The following is a 7,500-nucleotide window of genomic DNA, read 5'->3' as shown; positions in this document are numbered from 1 at the left end:
GAAGACGTGGACGTACGTGTCTAGAGCTCCGGGAGGAAAGGCAAGCTTTTTCTCTGAAGATGAAAGGCTGAATGCCGTACTAGACTGGGAGCATGACCGTACGGTCCTTTTCCTTGGAGGAAATGATATCCATGAGGATGTGGAGGTCAATGAAGTTGTGGAGAATATTTTAGCAGTGGTAAATGAGTAAATGGAGAGTGAGTCGTCCTGTCTCGGCTACCTCCCTTTCCTTGGGGGAAGCAGCCTAGGTATATAGATAGATAGATAGATAGGAGCCATAGAGGGCTCTTGTAAATCCTCAGTAGCCATAACCCTCCTCGAGCCAAGGAACCTGCCATATGGCTCTCCAGTTTGTTATGGAACATATAAATTAATTAGCAGGGCTGTAAACCGAAAGTTGCAACGGGTCAGGAAGGGAAGGGATTTCATACATTTTAATGCCAAGCCCTTCCAAGCAATGTTGAAATCTGATGGTATACATTGGAACCATCATGGTAGGGAAGCGGTTCTGCAGAAATTTATAAATTATGTAGAACATAAGAAAGGAGAGTTCTATGCTGTACAAGCTATGGGTGGGCCTATGGAGTATTGAGGTAATTAATTCTGAGCTCGGGGAATATGGGTGTTTTGGCAATTGAGTGTGGGGATGAAATAAAACCCTAGAGCAGGGGTTCTCAACCTTTTTAATCTTATGTACCCCTTGAAGTCTTTCAGTATTGGTCACGTACCCCTTACCCACAATGCAGCATCAGGAAGGGTAAAAAGAAATGCATGGTTTATTGACTTAGTTTATTAAGTTTAAATTGTGTTATATATGTGGAGCAGACAAACTTTTCAATTAATGTGAGTATGTCACTATGAGGTAGTGTTGATAGGAACTAGTTACTGTCATAGGGAAACACTATGTGACTGGCTGCTAGCATGCAATACATTTACTAAAACAGAACTATAGCAGACAGTTTTTGATCATTGTGACAGTGAACTAGTGCTGCTTGCAGCTAGTTGCAACTTGTAACTAGTAACAGTGATAGGTAAGTCAGTGTGTGTGTGAATATCATAAAAATAATAATAAAACAGTACTAAATCAGACACATTTTTCCAATAACTGTGACTGTGAGGTAGTGGTGCTATATACAGCTTATAACTAGTTACTCATGGGGAAATTACTGTGTGCGTGACTAGCGTCACTAGCATGAAAAAAGTAACAAAATAGAATTAAGGCTTTGTGTTCCACTGACTTCGAACTAATGCTGATTGTTAAGCCTCGCAACTAGTTATTAGTAACTAGTTACTTACTCATAGGGAAGTCAGTGTGTGTGACTGCATTAAAATACAAGTATATACTAATTCAGTGAGATGGTTGGGCCTGTTTCTTTGCTGCCAACAAGTCAATCCTCGGCACAGTCTTTGAGAGAGCCACTCTTATGTCGTCTTTGACTGCAAGACGTGAACGTAACTTGTTTTTAATCAAGCACAGTGCTGAGAATCCCTGCTCACAGCGGTATGTAGAAGGAAACCATTACCAGTTATTATGGCTGCAGTGCAGGCACATGACTTCGTAGCCGCAAGCAAAATCCATGACAACTTAAACGAGGAAAAAAAAAATCAGACTACAAATACACTGGAAACCTGAGGGTGAGGGTAGTGAGGGAAGAGTGGTGAGTGGGTGACAGTGAGAGTCGAACAGTGCGTCTCACTTTGGTACCTGCTCGGTACGCGTGAGGAGTTACGTGATCGATAGAAAACGAGCAAGGGTGACTACTGTATTATGGGTTTGCAAGGTTGTGTGGCAAGTGTAGTCCAAGAGAGCTTTCTCTCAAATGACATAACTCCAAGAGTTTCCTTGTTAACGTTGTCACTTAGTGTCCTGGTTCTAGTGGAGGACACATCTAGCCTAGCACATGTAGGCCACTTTCTACAAACAGGTTTGAAGTTATTCAAAGCCGAAGTATTTTGAGAAACCTGTCATGTACCCCCAAAATTTCTCTCACGTACCCCTGGGGGTACGCGTACCCCAGGTTGAGAACCCCTGCCCTAGAGGTTTAATAACCCTGGGGGATAGGTTGAAATTATAGACCTAATCCCTACACTCCTCAAAACTAAACTAAATAATTAGCTGAGCTGTAATGAATATAACGAAATTGGGAGACGGGATAATTTGTACAATGAGGACTTAATCCATACCCTCTTCAAAATTAATCAAATCATTACTAAGTTGATTTAAAATTGTGGTTGGAATTCATAATTAAATTATTAAATTAGAACTCTGTCAACATGTCTGTTTCTTTATTGCAAAGATCTTCTAGTAGTAAGGCAGGATGGGTAACTAGAGCCATAAATGATTGTAACCAGTCGTTGGACCAAATACCTCTGTCCAAGGAGAGAATAAATAGTCTCCTAAATATTCTGAAAGATCGATGGAGTAAGTATGAAGAGAGTTACTTAACTTTAGAAGCGGCTATAGTAAAGGCTGAGAATAAGGAACACTTAGAGTCAGAAACTACGAAGTTTGAAGACAAATTAGAAGAATACTTAACTGTAGTAACGACACTAGAGTCAGAATTAGCTGACACTGCCGCGGAAACACAAGTTGTGGCACAGCAGAGTAGAGCTGTGTTACCACAAATAACGCTTCCGGAATTTGATGGAGAGCAGAACTGGAAATCCTTCTGGGATCAGTTCAAATATTTCGTACACGATAGAACAGATCTCCCTAAAGTCACCAAACTTACGTATTTGTTAGGAAGGTCAAGGGAACACCACATCAACTGATAAAAGAATTACCAGTAGAAGAAAATAACTATGAAGTGGCTTTGACCATCCTTAGACAAAATTATGAAGACAGGGAACAAATTATAAATCATTTAGTAAAGGCTCTAATAGAATTACCCATGCCTAGGCACGATTTTGATTCCTTGGAAAAATTTAGAATTGCAATAAGTTGTAAATTAAGGGCCTTAGGTACTTACGAAGATATTAAGACATCAGATTGGGTGCTTTCAAGAATTGTGTCCTTAAAGCTACCACCGAAAACCAAGGATGCTTTGTATGGTAGGTGCCAGAAGGATAATTTCTCCTGTGAAGAGATAGAGGAAGGCTTGATGCAACTCTGTAAACATTTGCAAGGAACATTAAACACTACTGAGGCCAAACAGAAGACTGAAGTAAAGAAAAAACCCATTAACCCGCCCCGTCCCGACCACTTTTTGACCACTGGTACCCCCCAATCCTGACCATTTTTCGACCCTTTTTTTTTTTGCTAAAACTTTCACTTTTGGTGAGAAACATCGAAAATTCATAGAGAAATCGCTCACCTGAGGTTTAAAATACTCATTACAGGTAGGAGAGCCTCCTTACCTTACTGGGTTTTCTATCAGGCTGGCACCAAAGAAAACGAGTTCTATGGGAGGATAACTATTTCACACCACTCATAAACGGTATTTATTTATTTACTGTTACGAATTTATATGTAGTACAAGAGTATATTGGTTTTCAAGCAGTAATATAGGCATTATAAGCATTGTTTCACTCACTAATACCTGACATTTTTTTGCCACATTACCTGATCATCATTTCTAACTGTTTCTTCCTCTAATGCTATGTAAAGTTTGTCCTCCACATTGTCATTGATTGGGGAATCACTCTGGCCCTGAATTTCGTACCGTGGCATGACATGGCTATACTGGCCAGGTCACTGATGACAGGTGAATTGCTGAGAAAAGGGCATGCAGGGGGGGGGGAGGAGGTCATGCTGGGTAAGGCATTGTCTCTGCCTGGCATCTTGTTGAGGAAGGTGTCCCGTGTATACGTACCAAAAATGACTTGCGAAAATTGAAAATTGTGGAAATTATGAACCTTGCAATTGCAGGACGTTGAAGTACGTCCTCGGGATTAGCTGTGACAAAACGTGAGGACGTGGAAGTACGTCCTCGGGACGGCGCGGGTTAACCAACTGATAGGGAAAGTTAAGTCAGAGAAGACTAGGTATGTGCCTAAAGAAGAGATAGGTACTTTCCTTAGCTCCACAAAGGCCGAGGATAAAGTATTAAAGATAAGGAATAGACATGCTGAGGATATTAAGGAAATAAAACCTTCCATGGTAAAAGACAGGAAAGTTTGTGTCTTTTGTGGTGAGCAACATTCCAGTGTATCTTTTCAACAGTACCCTGATTATGCTTCTAGAGTAAGGAAGCTTCAGGAACTGGGATGTTGTATAATCTGTATGAACTCCAAACATGCTGCCGCGGACTGTAAGACTAAATTAAATCTTTGCTTTAAATGCAAAAAAGATTATCATCATAGTGCTTTATGCCCTAGGATGAAAATTGAGGTTCCTAAACCTGCAAGCGTCAATATGACAATTGCAAAAGGGAATGCTCCATTAGTAATGCCAGCTGCAGTACCAATAGCAGATGTGAAAGTATTGTTTGAGAATAGAAACCAATTGGTATGTACCCTGTTTGATACGGGTGCTCAGAAAACCTTCATTTCTGCAGACATTGTGAAGAAATTAAAGTTACCAGTTATCGGCAAGGTATATCTAGCCATTACAGGATTCTTGACAACTAGGAAAGCTCAGTCTTTTGATTTAGACCTGTAATACAATTAGGCAGATATAAATGCCGTATAACAGCAGCTGTGCTTGATAATATGGAGACAAGTATATACATATAGGGATTGAGGGAAACCTCTGATCATTTGCAAAGCTCAGCGATAAAGTTGGCTAAACAGAATGTTGAATCAGATACTGTGGGTCCCATAAAAATGATAATTGGTTCTGATTATTGTGGAAGATTCCTACATAGGACTTTCAAAAGGAATAAGGTACAGTTGTTCAAGAGTCCAGGAGGTAACCTTATTATGGGTCAGTTGCCTTTTCCAAAGCAAGTTAAAGGAGAGGCCAAACTAGTAGACTCAGTCTTTGTTACCCCCACACAGTCATTGATGGTAGCTAGAATAGGTGCAGAATTAGAACCTACTCAGATAAATGACTTGTTGGATGAAAATATTGAACCTGTACACAAACTGTGGGACCTAGACAGTGTAGGAATACACTCTGAGGAACCAACCCCTGAAGATAAAATAACATTGGACTTGTATAATCAGTCTATGGAATTTAAGGATGGACAGTATTGGGTAGGATTACCATGGAAACTAAACCATTCAGAGTTACCAACAAATTACCAAGCAGCTAAAGCTCAGTTAAATTCTCTTCTAAGAAAGTTGAGAGATAAACCAGAACATCTGACCCTATATGATAATATTATAAAGGATCATTTGAAGAATAAATTTATAGAAGAGGTAGAATACCCTGTTAACCACAAAGAAGGACACTACTTACCACATCATGCTGTAAGCAAGGATTCAGTAACTACTCCCATAAGGATAGTATTCAACTGTAGTAGTAAAGCGTCCAAGGGATCAGCTAGCTTGAACAATTGCCTATACTCTGGACCTACACTAACAGAGAAGTTAGGGAATGTGTTACTAAGATTTAGAGAGAAACCTTATGCTTACACAGCAGACATTAGTAAGGCTTTTCTCAGAATAGGACTGAGAGATGAGGATAGGAAATTTACAAAGTTCCTCTGGCCTCATGATCCTCAAAATGAGGATAGTCCATTGAAAACTTACTGTTTCCGATCGGTGCTCTTTGGCTCTTGTGCTAGTCCTTTCCTACTTTGCAACACTTTAATGCATCATTTTGAAAATGTCCAGAAATAGGGCAGGCTTTTTATATGGATAATTTGCAAGGTGTTGCTGATACAGAGTCGGAAGCTTTGAAGGCTTATGAAGTAGCCAATTCCGAATGTGGGAAGGCAATTTTGCCGTTACAGAGCTGGAATACAAATTCACCGCTTTTGAGGAATAAAATACAAAAGGACTATCCAGATTCTGACATTCCCAAAATTCAAAATGTGTTAGGTCTTAACTGGGATACAACAGCTGATGTAATAAGTTTGAAACCAATTAAGTTCTCTGATGTCACTCTCACCAAGAGGTCCTTGTTAAGTCAGGTTTCCAAGCTATTTGACCCATTAGGATTTGTCAGTCCTATAGTTATTAGGGGCAAATGTTTAGTACAGGAGGCTTGGCGAGAAAAATTAGACTGGGACACTGAATTCGGTGAGACATATGTGGAACAATGGGAACAGATTAGAAAGGAGTTTGAAACTACATCAAGCATATGTATTCCCAGGAAAATAAACAGTAATGAGAAGTCGCACTTACACATATTTTGTGATGCTTCTCAAAGGGCCTATGGAGCAGTAGCTTATTGCGCAACAGAAGAGGATAGTAAGATTATAATGTCCAAAGCCAGAGCTGAGCCAATTAAAGAAAGAACCCTACCTCAAATGGAATTGGTTTCCATAGAAGTAGGAACTAAATTGGCCAGGTATATAACCACAACTCTTGATACTCAGTTTGAGAATATTTACATATGGACTGACAGTGAGATTTGTCTTTACTGGATAGGGAAGGAAGACAGTAAAATTCCTTTCGTCCGTAATAGAGTGAAGACTATTAAAGAGCTGTCTTCCAAATTTAAATTCATGCATGTGTCCTCTAAACAAAATCCAGCTGATTTGCTCTCAAGAGGTTCGACCGTAAGGAGACTGATCAAAGATAACTTGTGGTTTAAAGGTCCTACATGGTTACTCAGTAAGGATTGGCCTGAACAGAAACAGTACAGTATTGCCGAGGTTAGTGTAGTGAACTTGGATCCTGTAGTACCTGAGCCAGAAGTAATTGACATCAGCCGATTCTCGTCAATAAGACAACTTCTGAATACTACTAAATTGGTTGTTGAATTTTTGAATAAAAAGGTGGGGTTTCATAAATTAGATCCCCTAGAATACTGGCTGAAAAGAATACAAAGAAATTCTTACGGGGAAATGTATAAACTTTTAGGCCAAGACACTGGAAAAGAGAATAAGCTGATGAAGAATTTAGGCTTGTTCTTAGACGAAAAAGGTCTGATAAGATGTCGAGGCCGATTGGTAAAGGCTGACTTGCCCATCCAAACCAAACATCCCATTTTATTACCTAAGAGTGGATGCTTTGTACACCTTATTATAAAGGAAGCCCATGATTCCACTCTCCATGGAGGTGTACCGCAGACCTTAGCCCAAATTCGGGAAAGATACTGGATTCCTAAGGGTAGACAGGTTATTATAAAATATCTCAAAACCTGCATCATTTGTAGGAGGTATGAGCAGAGACCTTATATCTACCCAGGACCACCAGCCCTACCGAAGGATAGGGTGAACATAAGTCGGACCCTCCATATAACAGGAGTGGACTACACAGGGGCTATAACTGTTACGGGTGAGGAAACTCCCCATAAAGTTTACATTTGTTTATTTACTTGTGCCTACACAAGGGCAGTCCATCTAGAATTAGCGGAAGACCTAAGCTCAGAGACATTCCTCAATGTCTTTCACAGATTTTCCGCTAGAAGGTCTTGTCCTGGCAAGTTAATAAGCGACAACGGAACTA

The sequence above is a fragment of the Coenobita brevimanus genome, chromosome 88 (genome assembly GCF_032717465.1).
Source record: "Coenobita brevimanus isolate Jiangsu-jjx chromosome 88, ASM3271746v2, whole genome shotgun sequence".
NCBI classification, from domain to species: Eukaryota; Metazoa; Arthropoda; class Malacostraca; order Decapoda; family Coenobitidae; genus Coenobita; species Coenobita brevimanus.
The sequence above is the reverse complement of the archived record's forward strand: the minus strand, read 5'-3'. Positions refer to the sequence as shown.